At 42.7% G+C, this 20,074-nt stretch overlaps 1 protein-coding gene across 27 annotated transcripts in view; it reads right to left on the bottom strand.

Moving 5' to 3' along the window:
- Positions 1–20,074, bottom strand: part of MAGI1 (membrane associated guanylate kinase, WW and PDZ domain containing 1) — a 321,597-nt gene that overhangs the window by 120,092 nt on the left and 181,431 nt on the right. For 2 of the 27 annotated variants that reach the window (XM_079317408.1, XM_079317405.1), the window contains exon 1: positions 5,924–6,187. The exons of 24 other annotated variants lie outside the window; for them this stretch is intronic. The gene's annotated coding sequence lies outside the window, so the exon portion shown is untranslated. Of the gene's footprint in view, positions 1–5,923; positions 6,207–20,074 lie in introns of those variants that run through there. One more of the 27 variants, XM_079317407.1, reaches the window with a different exon arrangement.

Below are 20,074 nucleotides of genomic sequence, written 5' to 3' on the forward strand. Positions count from 1 at the left end.
TTTTTTTTTTAAATTTGTGTTTCATCTTTGTTCAACAAAAAATCCATTATAAAAATGTTCTTGCTCCTTAAAATACTTAGTGGAAAAGAAAATTGTTTCCCGTTCAACTGTATTCATTACCTATGATTATTTTTTTCTGAAGGCATCTCCATAAGGAGAAGCCAAAACACATTTTTCCAGGTGAAAACTGCCAGTCTGAAATTGGATCAAAAATTGTATCCATTGCAATGGGAAGATTCACAACATCCCAGCAAATTCCTTAAATCAGGGGTGTAAGCCTGCACTGGCACCATGAACCCTCTCCACACAACCAGAACACCAACCCTTGACTATGGCTGTGTCAGTAAAGCCATTTTAAATCACAGGTATAAAATCACAAGATCTATTAAGGCAGATCTGTGGTAGATCATGTGCAAGTTTAGTATCTCCATGAGTCCTCAGGAAATGTGTTAATTGCTCTCAGCTCTAACACAGATTTTCAATACATCTGCAAGATGCAACAACACACAATGAGGGGAAGATCTGGTTCTTTTCTGAGCATAACTGAGGAATATTCAGGACATTTCAGCATCATGGTTTTACCCTTCTCAAGCCTCCTGGTGCTCTCCACTGTTTTTCTCCCACTGGCTGGACTGGATGCTGGGTACCACCCATCACTGGTGAGGCAGGATGCAGCTCACTCCCACACTTGGCCAGAAAGCTCAGCTGTCCTCAGGACTCCACTCAGGGAATACTGCACCAGGACAGGCTGCTGAAGGATGGGTGTTAACTTTGTGTCATGGTGAGCAAAATTGGCAGCTCAGCATCTTGAATCCCAACACGTCCTCCCTCCTCCTTCTCTATCTCAAATCAGTTCCTTATACTGGATCACAAATTGCTGCTACAAACTAGATTCCTTATTTTTGTAGGCCGTCTTAAGAACTGTGACTTGAAGCAAGAATTCAGAGGAGCTATTCCTGGGGATTTCCCCAAATCAGAACTTCTTTGCACAGGATTCATTTTGCTCTCAGGACTTTCACAGTGTAGTCAGTTACAAGGACCTGCCTGCTCTTTTACCATTGCCATCATATTGCTGTAGTCAAATTCTCTCCAATTAATCTGAATAGTAAAAATCAGACCTTTTATTTTGCAACAGGAGAGAAATTTAGAATGTATTCAGCTCTGACACATTTAATGCAAATTGCTGCTTGGGTGGAGAGAAGGCTCTGGTGGAGAAGAGCTCATGCCAGCTCCATCTGTAAGAACACAGGTCGTGCACAACAGCATCCCACAGACCTAAGTCTCTTTAAAAAGCATAAACTCACCAACCAAAGCATGCTTTATGTTGAGGACATGCTGCTCTTTTGACCAGGAACTAACAGGCCCTCATTAGATGGGTGAAGAAGAAATTACCATCTGCTCAGACAACACAAAATCCAGGAGTATATCTTCTTTTAGAAGCTCTTCCCTGTGACTGCATGACAAGCAAAGTCCCTACACCTTGATAACTCATTCACTTCAGCATGTCAGCTTGGAGAGAAGGATCTGTGGTGGTTATAAATTGGTTTGGAATGGAAGATGTCACCAGAGCTGAAGCTAAATGCACCTGAGCAACAGTGCTTTTTTCACTGCTGAAAAAGAGAATTGGGAAGAACTAATGGGGTTTAAAGGAAATAGGAGTCGCTAAAAGATAATTGGGCAAAACCATTTCTTAAGTCAGGACAAACACTGTCACATCCAAGGGAACTGAATTTCACCAGTTGGCATAAGCTTAAACCAAGTATGTTACACTCCCTTCAGCTTAGGCTTGTGCTTATCAAGCTCTGAAGTCTGATCCTTAAATCTGATGCAAAATGCTGAGAGACTCTTCCCTGACAACAAGGGCTCAGTCAGGTGTCTTTATTAATCACAGCTAACCAATGTTTTAATTCTGGGCCCTCTGGGAGGAAGGGGTGGAGTGGGGCTCTGTGCCTTGCTCCGTACGAGGAGATGACAACTGAGATCTGCAGTGCCTGATTAATATTTTATGCTGAGATCCACTGGGTATGCAGTGTAATTCTGGTGGCTTGTTTTGCTGTGTGTTTGCTGCATCTCCAATGTTATTTGCAACAGCTTAGTGGAACAACAACAAAAAAGAGGTTTCACTCCCACAGGACAGCATTGGCTGACCTCTCTCACTGCTTCATGTAATTCAGAGGGAGCAGCCACTAAACAGGAATTGAAAGTGCTTTGCAACTTCTAAAGGGGAATAAATGGCACCACAGATTTACATATAGATAGCATTTCAGAGAACAATGATGTTGATTTCTTCTGCCTAGCATTTATCTACCAGGTTATCCTGGTAGCCAGAGGATGAGCCTGCAACAGGGCAGTGCTGAAAACACATCTCTGTGTCACCATCAGGGCACTGCACTGGCGTTAAAAATAACATTAAAACACAGTGTGGTCAATAAAAAGCGATCATGAAAGCAAAATGCATAACATTCAGAACAATTCTACATCTGAGGACCTTACTAAGACTTTGCAGAGGTCTCTGATCTGAATTTTTAGTGAAGAGAGGACTACTGTAAGATAAAATCTCATTCTGAGGACAGGCACAGTGGGGTTTGACCCATGCTCAGGAAATCACTGCATCCCAGAGGCCCAAAGCATCCAGATACCACCAACACTGGCAGACTGCAGCTCTACTGCCTTCAGGGGATGCAATAGTAAAGACAGCTGTTCTGAATCAACATCATCTTAACACATCTCAGAAAGCTTTCTGGTTTCACTGCAATATATGGATGGGGTGATTTTTTCTTTTATTTCCCTGCTTTTCAAAGATCTTTAATAGAATATAACTGAAACCCTCCCATTCTCTTAGGAATAAGAGTGATGTTTGCAATGAACTCTGTCATCAGAAGGTATGTGTCAGGGAAAGACTGGGTTATTTCTAGATCCCCAGTCTCTTTATGCAGCTTAATGCTAATGAAAGGAAACCATTTTTTGCACACAGTGAAAGGGAACAGATGGTGTCACAGTTCTGCTGTGGAATTTAAGCAGAGTGACAACCTATACAGCAGATCATCATCATGGGTGAAACTCTTTTAGGTAGTTGCATGGAGGGTTTGTTTGTTTTTTTATCTACTTATTACTATCCAAAATTTTGAAAAGCTTTTTCTTTCCCTTTTTTTTTTTTTTTTTTTTTTAATTGACACCTAAGAATCACATCATCCTACAAAATGCCAGGAGACACATGAAGAACAGAATTTGAAATACACTGTGAAGGGACAGCTGAAACACAGCACCTCATATTGCAAAGTGGATTTCCAATCATGTATCCACCCAGACACCAGTCACTGGCAAGGAAACCAACAAGGGCTTAAAAATGACACTGTCAATCTGAAAATCACTGTTCTGTCTGAAAACTGGTCCTAGCTTTAATTATGTCTGCAAGGCAGATGACAATAGAAAAGAGGTTTTTTCTTTTTCATTTTTAATAATTTTGTATTCTACACTTTTGGTTTGCAATATTCTATGTGCAGTTCATATCATTGTTTCATTTCTATGTTCACCTGCTTTCATCTGGGAGAAAAACAAATGCAAACAAAAAGCAGATAAAAATCACAGTGAGAAATTTACCCTGAAATTGGAAAATGAAAAATGCCTTTCTACCCAACGATTGGTTGCTGCTGTTGTTTTTAAATTGATAGTTGATTTTTTTTTTGACCCTACTGATAACTGAGTCAGACTTATGTTTTCATGTGCTGATCCTAGCAGAAGCATCTGAATCCCCACAAAGCATCCCCCTCTGATGAGACAGTCCACAGACAACCTGAAGTTTCACAATTTTTACTATTTTCATTCCCTCCGATTCCTTTCAGCTTATTTTAACTGCCTGCATGGGTATTTTAGAGTGCATACCACTAAAAGCAACAGATGACATGCTCATCCACTCCATAATTCACATTGACAATAGCCAATCTCTGCTCAGCCCATATCCCACAAGAAAAGGGATTAATCAGGCAGAGACATCCTGAACAACAAAGCTCAGGCTGCTGGGTTAGGGTTTAGATTCCTCCAGGAATGGCCTGGACCCACTCCACCCTTTCTGAAATCCTGGGAAATATTTGCACAATGACACCCCTATATTACAACAGGGATGAATGATGTATATCCAAAGCTACATTGTTGCAAGCCTAATTTTAGTTTTTACGATGATAAAGAGAAAAGAAGGTTTTAGATTCACATAGGCACATTGCAATTTGCAGCATGCTCGGTTCTTGCTTTGAGGGACAACAGCCCTCAGGCTGTGAAGCCAAATTTATGTATTCAGGTATGAGTTTGCATGGATTGGGACTCAGGGAAAGCAGAGCAACACAAGAACAACACCCTGAACTAAATGCTCTGGTCTCCAGTGGGTGAGAGTGCTCCAGGTACTGTGCTCCCTAAGTCTGTAAAGCAGCAGAGCCTGAAACTGAGGGCTGGTATAAAAGAGATGCTCCACCCTCCAGTGCAGGCAGCCAACAGCTTAAAATCACCCCCATTTAGCCAGGATCACAACCTGCATGTATTTGTGGGAATAAAACAGCACTTCCTCAAGCAAAGGGAATTTCAGGCTCTCTCAGAGACCCAGCAGCTCCCACAACACAGGAGCCATCAACCCCAGCACAGCAAACCAGCTGTGACCCCAAAAGTGGCAATGCCTACAAGAACTGCACACAGACACATTTGGGGCAGAAGCACTTCAAGTGGGGAAATATTCACAGTGAGTGAATTCTAAACTCATTCACAGAAGTTCCTAAGGTGCAACCTGCTGATTAGCAGGGAGGGACAACACCTTCCTTCGAGGAAAAATGGAACAGGCATTTCTTGAATGTGTCAGGTAAAATCAGTGCTGTGCTCCAAAGCACCCAGGCTCTGGCTGCAGGAACGCAGCAGCTATTACACAGCAAGTGTGAAGTGAAGAAGCAGAAAGAGAAGAGACTGTCAGTAAATAGGGTTAATCCCTGCAGGTAATACCCTTCCCGTTAAATTGTGCAGCATTTTCCAGTCTGCAGATTCTCAATCCCATTTAACATCTCTCTCACTGTCTGCTGCAGGCAGACACATGGAGCTCCCCCCCTCTCCCCTTCCCCAAATTCTGCCAAGCTGTTTTTGCAGGCAGCAGCCAGTTAAACCAAAGGCTGCTGGTACTACCCCGGGAAGCTGGAGGGGGGCGGGTGAGCCGCACAAAAGATCTCCACACAAAAGGCCATCCTTTTCATCCCTTTTTCCTTCTTCATTTTCTCCAGCTGAGCCATAGCTTTATTTAATCAAGACTAAAAAATAGATGCGAATGTGGGAGGGGGATAGGGAATGGGGGTGGGGGGGGAATAGGGGGGAGGGATGATATGGGACAACATCTATTTTAATACAAAGAATCAAATTTGGTGGGTGAGGGGATGTGGGGAGCCTTCATCTCTCATCTTCCCCCCTGCTTCCAAACCCTCTAACTCGCATCCCCATCGCTCACAGAAATCCACGCAGCATGCTACAGATATTTTCCCTTTTTTTTTTTTTTTTTTTTTTTTTTTTTTTTTTTTTTTTTGTTTGTCTCCCAGGAGGAGACGTAAAGGGCTTGACTCCAAAAGGACAGAACATCCCTGCATCCCCACAAGAGCCGCACAGCACATAATCATATGAAAAACATGGCTGGCTGGTGCATCGACAGATGCAAACGAGAAAAAACCAGACTTAGCCTCATCCGCAGCAAAATTAAACGGGGAGGAGAAGGGGAGAAAGGGAAATAACTGTGGCTGTGTAACATGGCTGCAGGATTTTCAGAGCCTGGCAGCTCTTAGGGAGCAGTGGAAATGTGTGTCTGCTCCGGAGGGAGCTGCTCTGCCACCCCTGCATCCCGCTCTGCATCCCGCTCTGCATCCCGGGCTGGCACCAAAACACCACCACCAAAAAATAGTTTTACCTGGTCAATGCAACTCCGCGGCAGCCGGAGGTAGGGATCCTAGCAGAAATGCAGCAAGGAAGGCGAAAAAAAAAAAAAAAAATCTGCTTGGATCCTTCTGGCAGTCCACAGCCTCATCTACATGCATCTGAGCGAGCCCTTTCCAGCAGCTGCTTCTTTTATCAAGCCCACAGGCACAGCAAATTAGTCCGGTTAGACAGTTCAGTCAATGTGGGCTATTCACAGCGTGGCTGCTGCAGGAGCCCGGCTCCTGTGTCCCCTGTCCCCGGCGAGGCACCCGCCCACCTCCACATGGCCCTGGATAAACACAGCACCACCACATGATGCTGACAGCCATCCCCTGCACCTCTGCTTCGCCCAGAAAGGCAAAAACGCTAAGCCTAAGAAAGCCTTTATTTTAAAGGGAAAAGCTTTCTTTTTCCTTCCCTCTCCCTCTTCCTTCCCCCCCTCCCCACCCCTTTCCTTTTTTTGTCCCCCTCTCAACCAAGGAGGGGGAAAAAAATAAACTGAATGTTGAACGCAAAGATTTGAGGATGGGTAATATCTTCCTAATCAACTCAGTTCGGAAAATGAAGTGTCACTCTGAAATGAAGTGCCATTCAGACTTCTAATAAGCACAAAGCATCAGACAGAGATCGTGGATAAAACCCGAGACATTCCTGGAGAGTGAGGCTGACCACAGTTAGTGCATCCTTGATCTGTACAAAGCCACTGATTTCCATTATGTTGTTTTAAAGAAGAAAATGTGATAAGCCCTTTGTTTCTCCTCCTTTCCCCATCATAAACCATTTAAAAATATTAATCTAGGGATAACCATACATATACACACACTGAAATAAAGCACACGCTGTGCCATCCTTGGGATGGGGAGCAAAGCTGGCAGACACAGCACCACACTGGACACATGTTCCCCTTAAAGACACTCATGAGTGGGACACACAGGGTCAAGCGTGAAGAAGAAACATTTATGAAAGTCATTCCATTTTTCTGTCATTGCACAAAGGAGAGAAGAACTAAGCCCTTTTCTCTCCCCCTGCACTCCAGTATATCTCAGGACTAACAGTGTCCTTCTTTGTCCCCTCTGACACAGGAAGCAATGTGCATATGGAGCTATAAATAAACACACACACACACATATATATATAGCCTATAAAATGCAGCTTCTGCTGGTTATCCAAACTCTCTCTTTGCAAAGTAACACAGTTAATTGGAAGAGTTCTCCAAACAATCTGGCTGATCCCTGATGGCTGCCTACTTCGTGTCAGCATTTGCACTTAACTAGAAGTTAGTGTAAGCCATCCACATGAAACAAAGGTAAACACTGATAAGGTATTTGATGCTTGAATGAAAGCAGGTTTATCCAAAAATGGGTTAATAGAAACACACTGTGGCATCACATCACCCAGCTGTGTACTTGGGTTAAAATCCTGGTTCCTGGAGCCACCACACACAAACCACAAACACAAAACTCCATAAAACCTTCTTCCTTTTCTGAAACGAGAAAGGAACTTTATGGCTCTGAAAGAGAAGTTTGAGCTCACTCCTGAAATTCCTCAGAGGCTTAAGAAAAGAGAAAAGATAATAAAAGGCAGCGGAAGGAAAAAGAATAATAAAGAAACAAACCTCATGCTTCCTATGCCATTCCCACCTTCCTAATGTTGTAAGGCTGGCAACACCCAAAAGCAAACGATACTTTAATCAGGACCACCATCCAAATTAGACTGTAGGAAGTAAGAAACATCTCAACAAAGGTAAGACTGAAGCGTGGAAAGCTCTTGGAACAGGTTATAAATTAATTCCAAAGTCAGGGGAAGAACTGAATCAAAAAATCCATGACCTGGATGAGCAGGGAGTGAGCAGAGCCTTTGACAGTCGGGAAAGGCAACGCTGTTCTTCCGCCTGCAATTTCCAGCCTCACAATGCATTGTTATCTTTAATTTGCACCTGTCTGAACACAAAGGTTTGGTACTCCCCTCTGCTCATCTCTGCTCACTCATTACCTCTCTTGCCTGAGAGGTGAGAGGAAGCAGGAGGCGGGATTGAAGTCACTCCAGGATTGCACTGCAGACTTTAATAAGCCTGGCACAGCACTGTCCCTCATGCCACAGGGATCCAGGGTGCAGGGAAGGGCTGTCCATCCTGCCAGCAAATTCCAGATGCTGTGGATGTGTGTGCAAGCAGCCAGGGCAGGGAAGGGAGAGGAACACCCAGGCAGGGCAGTGGGGGGATGGCTTTAGTCCCAAGGAGGGGAAAGGAAGGAATTCCCACATATGAGCAAAATCAATGTGTGAGAGAGGTGAAGGATGCTGCAACCCCCTGGTGATCCTGGCACCTCTCAGGAGTGTGAACATCCTCATCTTTCCACACCCTTTCAGCATCTCAGAGCAACTCCAGGTGCCCATAGCATGGGGTAAAGCCTGTGAAATTCCAGCAGCAACAGGAGACTGAATATGCACAATGTAAAGATATGAGGGCCAGAGGTGATACTGGCATGGCAAAGTACAGTTGGCTGAAGACCTATTTTTTCAGGCTTAATTAGAATTTAGCCCTGATAAAAAGCCAAACAGTTCCCCATTATACTCAATAGGGATTTGTCACTGTCCTTAATGGCAGCAGGATGTAGAACATTAGGGGGAAAAAAGTCCAATTCATCACCTTGAATAGGTGAAAATGAAAGTCCATTCTTTGCTGTCACATTTGATTCCTTAGCATTCCTGACATCTTAGCATATTGCTAGGATTTAACTTAGTATTTCTTTAAAAATAATTTGAAGCAGGATAAAGTGATTTATAAGATATTTTTCTTCCTGAATATTTGATCATTTGTTAAGGGAATGCAATTTAGCTTTTAAAAAAATATCCCCAGATCTTTCTCTCCAGGAATCTCAACGCACTGATGCTCAGCATCCCTGAACCATCCCCAGAGAGCAGGGATGGCTGCAGTGTCACCTTGGAACAGGTGACATGTGCCTTGCATTCACTGAAATGTCCTGCTGAAATGCTGGTGATCCCTAGGTAGTCCTACAGTTGGCCAAGATTCCATAGAAAGAAACAAAGGGAGGAGAAAAACATAGAGGCAATCTTAAAGCAGCCTAAAAATTTAACTTCAGAGAAACAGTTGGAGCCCACATCCACAAGATTCTGTGTTGCAGAAGAAAGAAAAAAACAACCTCACTCTTTGAAGTTGGCTGGAAGCACAACTGGTTAGTTTCCAACTCCTCTCAGACTCTAATTTGACAATTACTTTGCTATATTTATTTATTTCAGGCAGACAGGAGAGGAAGGAATAATGTAGGAGCCTGATCATAAAAGGTCATAAGATCTCAGGTCAGTGTTTCACCTCTAAGCTGGTCATTGACATTTGCTCCTGCTAAGCAAGGAATACATGTGTGTGTGCTGGAGAGCAAATCTGGCTTTTTTCAGAGTGCTACACAAAGGTACATGAAGAGGGCACAATTCTGAACAGCAATATTCACAGTCATCTGCAAACTGTAATCAACTATTATTATGCACTGATCTTTCTTCATGGCCATTGATTTTAGGAACAGATATTTAATCTGCACTGTATAAAACCAGGCCTAAAATTTCAATTAGTTCCTCTGGTACTGAGCACAGGCAGATAAAATTGCAGCACTATTATCAGCTTAAAAAATTCCAAACAACAAACAAAACAAAACCCAACCTTCCCTGTTCTGGTATTCCCTCTTGTTCTTACATAGAATGTCTGGAAGCACATATTGTAGTTTATCTGAACAACATTTTTTAACAGATAAATGGAAGTATACTGAATATATATACGGAAAATGTCTAGTTTTGAAAAATATCAAGACAAAAGTTTGACTTGGACTCTGGTACACTTGTACATTCCAATGTGAATTTTTGTTTTGCAAGAGCAGAAGCATGAAAATTCTTACAGTGTTACAATAACAAACTTCTCTTTTTTAAACTTCTCTGTGGATTTGTGTAATAAAAATAATGTTTAAAGGACATCCCCCCATGCCATAAAAGCATCACAGTTAAGAGATTCCAGTTGATCTATAGGAAATGACACTTCTAATATTCACATAACAAAAAGAAAACAACCCTCTTAATGAATTCAACTTTCTATTAAAGGAAACAGTGCTTTTTGTATTGAATCAAGGAAGTGTTTCACCCAAATAAGTGATCAATGACTTATATCTTACCAACCTACAACCCACAAGCAAATTATGAGATGCTGTATTTATCTAAACCTGACAATCCCTTTCCTGCCCTTGCAAGACAGAGTCCCCTGAAGAGGTTGAGGACTCCCCCAGAGAATCCACAGACACTTTTAGCTTTGATGCTTATAGATGTAAGTAGAATCAATGATGTTAAAAGGATCTTTTACAGATTCACCACGGTGTTTATCACTGTATCCCAGCCTCACTCAGACCAAGAGATGCCCTGCAAAGTATCACTTCAGGTTGTTTCCCTGCCATGGAGTGTCTCCTTTTCTCACATCAGGAATGAGCAAAAAAATGGACTGATCATTTTCCCCGTGCTTAATAGATTCTGGCACAACCTGGCCTATAAACAAATAGCCTCAGCACATGAAACCCCTGAAGACTGATTAAAAGTAAGGCTGATTTCATCTGCACTGGTTTCGTGCAGCCATTAATATTGTTAACACACAACCTTTTGTTCTGCCTAGCTGGAGGGCAGCTCACATTGCACTCACTGAGGCACCTCTGGAGGTGTGCTCGCTGCCACTGACATGTATGAGTGTGTTAGTGGTGCTTAACATTCCTTTAACATAAGGCAAACTGACACCAGCAGTGCAGAAATTGATACTTGTGTGCAAAGTGATGCCACTGAGGGACAGGGAGGGAAGAGGTTTTGCTGCCAGTGCAGCCACACAGGTTTGGACATGTGGGAGGGAAAAGCACCTGGGCTGAGATGGACCATGAGCAGCTGGGTTGAAACTTGGAAAAAGCTGAGTGCTAAGCACAGCAGTGCTGATTTTGGACAGAAGAAGGTGGAAACAGTGGAAATGTTCAGGAGGGCATGACAGCAAAGAACAGAGCCAAGAGACCATTCCCTGGAGCCCAGGAGATCCCAGGGGAACTTCTACAAATGTCTGCAGTGGAGGGAGGTTTGTATTTTGCTGTGCCTTACATCACTTTTCAGCACTGAGTCAGTGTTCTAGGACTGGAAAATTATGTCTGGCTCCATGGATATGGATGCAAGTGCACCATCCACAGTAAGAGCCCAGCAGCTGGCTGCTCCCCACTGAGGGAGCTGTGAAGATTTACCACAGCTGCAATTCTGGTCCTTGATATTTCCTTACTGGCCTAAGTAAAGATGATTTGAAACAAAATCTAGGTGATGCAAACTCTAGGGGAAACCAGGGAGACAAAATGATCAGGGATAAATTTTTTTTTTTCTGCAATACTAAAACAGTAAAATTTAAGCCTGACATTTTTAGAAAGACAGGAGATGACAAATATAGGATAAATACAAAGCTATCCTCAAATCCTCCTCCATCTTCATGTCTTCTTTAAAAATAAACAGAAGAATAAAACAAGCATTCAAAAAGCAGCAGCCACAACTCACTTTGTCACACACTAGAAGCTCCCCCATCCACAGACCCATGGGAATGCCACTTTCCTCACATCTACCCCTCCTGAAACACTGCTAACCTGACCAGACTCACACATGCAGCTGATTGGCATCAAAGGACCCACTTGATGCAATTTATTCCATTTTCAACTATTTCATTTTAACTGCAAAGCTGCACTGTAGCAGACCAGAATTAAACCTGAACCAGCACAGTTCAGATCCCAGGCTCACAGCCTGCCCAGCTGAGCTGTCCAGTCAGACCAGCTCCACAGTCCCACTCATCTTAGACTGGCATGATGCTTCTTGTAAGTTGAGGACGCCTGGCAGCAAACTACTCACCTGCACAGGCCTCAATAAACAGCAACAAAAATTATTATTATTAGTAGTAGTAGTAGTGGTAGTAGTAATAATAATAGTATAGTAATAGTAATAATAAAGTAGATAATAAATAATAAAAGCCTTGTGGTCCAGTTGCAGCATCTTCTGCCCTTTCAGACCTACATGAGCACAAGCAGTGGGAGTTTGGCTCACTCTTGCCAGGTGAGAGCCAGCTCTCCTCCCATAAACACTGCAGCCTCCAAGCTGCACTGCTGAAAGCCACCTGAATTTCCACTAGCCAGGGAGAATGTCTCCTCCTCAGCAGGATTTTGAGAGCCTTTGCAGGGAGGACAAGAGCACAGATCCATCAGGGAGCCCTCTCACTGCTCCCCTCCTCAATTCCTTGGCCCACCCAAACCTGTCCACCAGCCAGCCCCTCAGCCATCCCCCCTCCCCCTGCCATGGCTCTGAATGGCTCCCACACCCCCCAACCCAACTGGTCACTGTCCAGCACAGGGGGCTCAGGCTACCACCCATCCTGTGTTACTGCAGACACACAGATGACCTGCCTGAAACTGGCTCTTAAAATTCTGTCTTGAATTAATATTCTGTGATAGAAGCTATTCTTATTAATTGGAATGCAGGAGAGATCAGGCTGAGGATTAGAAGCCACATTTTTATTAGTTAGAAATAATGCAATATATGTTTATTCTTTTTTTTATTGTTTCAACCTAAAGGTAATTTCCCCCAGCTCTCCCACCAAACATCAAGGACTAAATAGAGCTCATTTTTTTTGTTTGCACTTTGGTGAAATAACAATAATAGCCAGCCCTTAAATAGAGCACAGGGTCGGGAATTCAATATACAGGAACCAAACAACAGTATTCCCTCTTGTTTAAAACAGACAAGCACAAAGGGACACAGAGGAAGGGAGGTTATTTTCTGAAAATCAAGCAGCCGAAATGCTGAAATTTGGACCTGTGGCTCCCACATGCTGTCAGCTGGGACTGTGCCTCTGCTGGGGAGCCCTGGCCATGCTCTCTGGCCCAGGAGGATGCAGAGTGGGATGGGATGGAGGCATGCACACACAGCCTGCTGCTTATAATGCTTCTGGAATCTGCCTCACATCTCCTCCTGCACCCAGAAATCCTCTGCCTGAATACAAATGCATCTCAGCCTGACTGCAGAAGTCTGCAACGATTAATGCCACACACCAGCCTCCCATTAGGCAGAAATAGATTGATTTTTAATTTTTCTTAAAAGTTAACTGAATAGCATTGCACTCTGCAAGAAAACCATCTCCTTGTCGAGCCACTAGACGCTCCACACCCCTCTTCTCCAAAAAAAACAAGACACAACAGTGCTTTGTACAGCAGCCACAGCCAGGAGAGTTGTCAGAGGCAAGAACAAGGAAGGCTGGCAGCTGCTATGCATGTCCAGCCAGATTAGATCACCAAGTGTCCCAGGAAAGGCAGGGGACAATGCTGCCACCCATTTGTGAGCTGGGCTCAAACAAACCTGAAGTTCCAAGAGATGCAAGAGAGGACAATTCCTGTCAGCAAAGGCAGAATTTGCATTGTCTGCACTGTGCCTCTGTCCCTGCCCTGCTGCAGCCCTGCAGCCCCTTGCACTCCCCAGTCTAAGAACTGAGTCAAGAGCAGGGAGAGCCTGCAGCAGGGCTTGTTTCACAGCCAAGCCACACACCAGGACCACTTTCAGGAAGATGCTGTAGTAACAAAGAATAATGAGACTGATTCCTGCTCCAAGGCACCTACAGCTAAGCAGCAGCAATCCTTCACCCATGCCCCATTCTGATGTGCTGCTGTCACTCACTGGGGCTGGGGAAACGTGTTTGATGTGTGCCATTACTCACCCAGCCCTTGGGAACTGCAAGGCAAGGTTTCTCTCACTGAGAATGGACCAGCAAAGTGCCAAGGGCTTCTCAGCAGGGGGAAGAGAGCTGACACTTGTGCAGAGGGGGCAAAATAAACCTCCTGCCACTTCTCCAGTGTGATTAAATTAGGGCAGATCTATGCCCATCGTACAGGCGTTTGTCAGATTTATAAACAGTTACATACCATTTGCATTTAAAAATTGAAACTCTTAACAGGCCAGTGCTGGAGATCCAGCAGTGAACCCAGAGAAATTCAAACAATGTTTTAAAGGCAAATGCTGTGATCTTTCAATGCACAATAACTGGGAAGTACAATATATATCAAAGCACAAAACTAAGAAGTCTTGCATCTGAACTGAGAAAAAGCAGCACAGCAACATAAATTACAGTCATGAATCCCCCTCGAAACTCAGGGAAAAATAGTATTGAGAACTTTAAGTGTTATCAGTGCCAATAAAGGTAAATTATTTATCTCAGCAAGATTTTTAAGCTGACTCAACATCCTTTTATAACTATGTGCCTGCTTAAAATTGAAATGTTTTCATGCTTGAGAGGAAAGGCACATAAAACACAGCATGAGCACCTCCTGTTTGTGATGGCTCTGGTGTGGCAGCTCTGTCCATGGCCTGCAGAGGATTTGGGAGACTGGACATCACCTTTCTGTGCCCCAGTTTCCTTTTCAGACAGCCACTTAAAGGACTTCATTTGGTATTGAGCTCATTTGGAAAACCACAATCTACCAGTACCTTGTACCAACTCAGTTTAATACTTGTTTTTTCCTTTCTTCTGCAAGCACTCAATTGCTCATTTCAAGGCAAAAAGAGATGTTTCACACCTGTAAAAGCAGCTCCCTCAATAGCACTTGTCTTATCAGAGTGAAGATGAAACCACACACAAACACCCTGCAGTGAGGATGGGTGGGAAAACAGTTGCCCCATTTCCATCCCAGAGGCCACCCAAGGGACAGGAAACCCAATCTGACCTCCCTCCACAGCTAATTCTGACATTTTCAAAGGCCTCAGGGATGCTGGTACCCAGCTATTAGTACATGAACCCTCATTCCCATGGGCTTTACTGACAGTCTCAGACTCAGTTAACTGCATCTTCTTGAAATACGAAAATGTGTGGGAAGGAACAGTGAGAACTTTTAAAAATTGCAGTACTTTGATCCTAATTAACAGAGTTGACTGAAAGCAAAATATGTAGAGCTAATTTTCACAATATTTTTCCACAATCCCTAGACAGCGCCTTTTTCCTGGCACTGTTTAAAATTAATGAAGTAAATATGTTTGCATATTTATCTTTTCATTACATGGAAACAACAACAAGGAAAACAGATTGAACTGATAGCAGAATTCTTCCACTCCAAAGCAGCCTGGATGTGGTTTTTGTTTCAGTTCATACAATTCAACCCAAGTCAAACAAGCAATGCAAGTTCACTGGCCATGTAAGTAATCAGTTTTATCCAACAGAGCTACTACAAAATAACTGCTGTAGGAATTGACCCCTTCATTTTATTTTTGTCTCTGTGAAGAGATCCTGAAATGGCTTTGAAGGAAAACAATATCCTTGTTGAAGTCTGAAAAACAAATCATCACAGGTTGCCTCACATGAGTAACAGCAAATACACCATGCTACCCTATTGCTAATTGGCTCAGGCAGTGGAAAAACAGGAAAGGACACACAGACATGGATTCATTAGGACTCTTGTATTAATTCCCAAAGAGATAATTTCATTTTTGGAACCTGAAGCCCGGAATCTCCTAACAGAAGCTTGAGAAGTCAGTGGTTCCTACGCCACATCAAAACCCCTGGTCTGGTCTGGATTTTACACCTGGATTTTTACACAAGTGGCATTGGGAGGAACAGAAGAACCAACCTGCAGGACTGAGCTGCAGCTTCAGCAGACTCCACAGAGAGAAGACATCCAGCTTCCACAAGTCCTGCTCAAAGTACAGGCAGATCCCAGAGCTGGTGGGAGTGGGATGCAGATAATTAATAGGTGTGCAGATAAAGCAAGAGCAGAAGCTCAGCCTTGCAAGGATGATAGGCAGAACAGGCAGAATACAGATCTTCCTTTGGGTTTGAAAATTGCCCCCAAATCTGAGCAGGCTCAGCAGTCTCTGTTTATTCCCATGGCACACAGAGAGTGGAAACTTCTACCAAGTGCCTTCAGTTCACATGTGTCTCATAAAATACCCAAAATGTGACTGACTGGGCTTGCTCTGCCCTGGCAGAGAGGGTGAGACACGACTGCAGCTCATGTCACAAGTCATGTGCTCTTATCCAGCTTTACCTTAACTCTCATGGATACAATAATTCATTAAAAAACAGATTTTTTTCTCCAAGGGTCAACAAAGGCTAAATAAACATGATGGATTTCACACTGCTCAATGATTCCTCGTTATGCCTTGATGACTGTATCAATTGCCATTACAAATGCTGAGCATCCATGATTGCAGTGATAATTAAAAAGGCAAATCATACCAGGCAGTTGTTCCTCTGTTACACAGAGCCTGGCCTGGGCTGTTTGCAGCATCGATTACCTGTACTCATACACAACACCCTGTGGAAACTCAGATTTCAGAAACTACAGGAGAAAAAAACTGAGTAAAGAACGCTTATTATCCCCTCTCCATCAGTGCATATTACAGAAGTAAGGAGCACGCAAACTTATTAGCTTTTTGTCTACCTGAAGAAAAGCTACACACGACACTTTCAACCCTGATGATGGCATTTCAACCATGAAATTCTCTGTTTTCAAGTCTGTGATGCAAGAGAGAGATATCTTGCTTTTGTGAAGCTCTTGCTTCCTCTGCTGTACAGCTTTCATTTTGACTTTTTTTTCATTCTTCGGTACTTTGGAGGTGAAACTACTGATAACCCATTCCTTTCTTCCCTCCTACCATGCAGATGTCAGGTACATCATCATTCACAGAAGACAAAAAACCCCCCAAACCCTTCCATGCTTCTCAGTTTGTTTCTGGTCTATCAATTCCTAACATTTTGGGTTTTTTTGACAATGTAGTTTTCTTTTGCAGGATGTGAATGAGCAAAATCATTTAAGCGACACTGTGGTAAATGGCATGGTAACTACAAAATCCCTTGTTAATTTTTTTGCCACACAAGTCTTGGAAGTAGCAATGGATCTCAAAAGTAAACGTTGTCTATGTGCATAAAAGGGTTTGCTCTTTGAACTGCACTGAGATGACACAGTCATTACTATATGAAAGCCTGCACATTTTCTTCTATTTTGCAACAATTGTCAAGCAAGTGAAAGCTTTATTTGATTTCCATTCACACTGAAGACAAGATTTAGTACTCCAGTGGAACAGGCAGTGTCAGAAGGATTTTAAATTGTAATGCTACCACTTTAACATCTTAAAGGCACTTTTTAGAAGATAAACTCATTTGCCTATGATGACTAAATGACACAGTAATGGAGAAGAGGTAAAGATTTTCTTATGGCAATAAAAGGAAATACTTCATCCAGAGAAAGAAAAGCAGAGAGCTATGCACTTCTTGGAAACACTTCCAAGCATATTTCAAAATAATGGAAAAATAAATATATACATTATATTTATCTGCATAGACTAAACCAAGATGGTATAGGACTAGATTTCTGACAGCAACTATCACTTCAGAGAGGCAACATTAAAAAAATAAAAACACTCAGCAGAGTACCTGATGGAGGAACACAACTCCAGGAAGGAGCCAGCAGGTGATCACTCTGGAATTTTTGAGAGCTGTTAGCCAATGCTAACATCAATTTCCAAAAATGCTTAAGAAATAAAGCATAAGTATGACATATATGATGCAGAGAAAAAGCTGTCTGAGGTGAAAGCCCTTCAAGAACAACATGAAAAAAAAAACCCTAAATACAGAAAAAAACCCCACTTTTATTTTATATTACATGAAGGGCAATTCCTTTGATATTGTTGTATCAGCTCATGTTTAATAACAGTTGAAACTACCTTAAACCAAAGAAGATTTTGGGGGGGGAAAACCTCTATCCATGTACCTTGCACAACATCTGCAGCTTTGGAGCACTGGAAGATGTGCTCTCACATCCCTGTCTCACAAAGTCAGTCACTGCTGTTGTTCCCTTGCATGGGATATCAACCAGGTGACTATGACAATTTTTCTGGCTTTTGCATCCTTCACTGGGGACATTTCAGAAGGTCCTGCCAAGGCAAAGCTGGGGCACAGCCTCTTGGCGTTACTCACAGTGAGCTGCACTTAGTCACTGCTTGTCATACTGGTATCTTTATTTACACATGTAGCTAAAAAAAGATGATAAGATGACAAAATCTGTGTATTTTTCATTCCTGGCTCTGAGGCAGCATCTTGGTTTGGAAGTCAGAAAACCCTGTAGGTGTCTGAGTTTTCTGGGGGAGAGGCAAAGAAAGAATAGTCTTGCTTTTTTTTTTTTTTTTTTTTTTTCCTGTACTTATGCTGTCAAATCTTACTGGTACATCAGTTCTGGTGAGTGACTACATTTTATAAAATAAAGCAGAAGTTTTGAATTAATGATGGGAATACACAAGATGAATTTATCCTGCTAAGATAGCTGATAAAACCTGCAGACATTAGGTTTGGGGGGGTGGAAAGGCTTTGCTGACACAAGACTTCAAGAACAGACACTAAGATTCTCTCTGGATTCACCACAAACTGGGATTTTCAGACCCAGTTGAAGTTGGTCTCTGCTCATCCTGAAACTTAAGGTAAAAATTCTCTTTCCATTATAGCTCAAAATTATAACTCCTATGATCATGTTAAATAATAATCCAACTTTTTTTAGCAAAAACTGAATTAACTCCCACTGCTAGAACGTTAAGTTGCAGCAAGTGCAGCTGCAATAATGTTCTCAATCTTGACCTTTCTGGAGGTCACACATATTTCAAAAATGCACATTTTTCTTCAAGAAAAACAAGGTCAAAATGAAGTTAAGGTGCAGTGAAGGGCACGTCTCAATGTGTGTGACCCCTCTCCTGTGCCTGCACACTCCCCTAAACCTGATCCTGAAAAGACATTGCTCCACACAAATCCATTATACCAGTGCAATTAAACTTAATAGTGTCATAAAGCCAGGGAGCATGTGGAGGTATTGATAAGGTTTCCATTTATGGGCACATTGGTGGGGAAATTGCTGTTTTCTTTTCCACAATGATGCAGCTATTATGGATTAGGGGAGGTTGGGCCTGGGGGCTTTTTCTCCTCTGCTTTCAATTTAATGGTTTTTCTATACCTTTAGTCAAGCATAGATGTGAGATCACTGGTGCTGAATCTCTCCCAGTTTTAATCTTGAAATCTGGTGTATAAGGAAGGTTTCTCATGGTTTCAACAGCTTGTCTTACCCTGGTGCATTGGAATAAAGAGAAAGCTCACTTGGGCCATATGTTTCAGTTGTTCCTCTCACTCCCCCGCTGTCTTTCCACACATACCATGACCGTGGACAACCTCTCCTCAAGTGGGCAAACAAATGGTTTAACTCAGATTTGCACAGTGTTAACTGACTTGTGTGGGCTCCAGGATCCAGCTCAGCTTTGTCATTTCAGGCAAACATATTTCTGACTGACGTGGTGGCAATGAGAGCAGCTCAATTTTATTAGATTGATGACAGATTAAAGGCCAGGACCTCAACCAGCAGAAATTGGTGTTGCTGCTCTGAAATCCATGGTGCTACACTGATCTATGCCAGCTGGGACTGTGGCCCCAAGTCTCTTGCATTGTTTTGTGCCCCCTTACATAACAAGATTTTAAAATTTAAATGTTTTCAAGCCTGCATGTGTGGTCCCTAATCTAGTTGCCCAGAGTAGGACTCAACAACATTCTTGCATTCAATTTCCACTTCAAATTGTCTGCCCCACCAAATCATTCATATCATTAAAACAACGTAACTGAACTTCAGAGAAACCTTTTTATCCCTTTACAATGAATAGAAAATCAAAATGTAACGTCTTAATTTTCTGGGACCTCTATAGGCCAGTGGATCTGACCTGTCTGTCCCTTATCCTCAACAGAAAATGTTTAGAAGTGTCTCCTTTCTATCTTGCACCCCAATCATGTGAATTAATTATAGGCCAAACTGGTGCTGATATTTATTAAGGCAAAAATTGTTGCTCAGATCCAAGATCCATTATTTCTATTAAGGTAAAACACAGAGCCCAGAAGCTCAGATCCAAGATCCATTCCCACAAGCCTTATTTGAGCAGCATCCCAAGGTGAGCCCCACAATCCCAATGACTGAAAGCCCACCAGTGGAGATATTCAAACCAGCACTGTCTCAGGAGAGATCTGGCATTCTCAATCCTGGGAAAGATCCTGAATTAAAGGGAAGCCACACCTAAAAAGCTGTTC

This window comes from Erithacus rubecula (genome assembly GCF_903797595.1).
Source record: "Erithacus rubecula genome assembly, chromosome: 13".
NCBI classification, from domain to species: Eukaryota; Metazoa; Chordata; class Aves; order Passeriformes; family Muscicapidae; genus Erithacus; species Erithacus rubecula.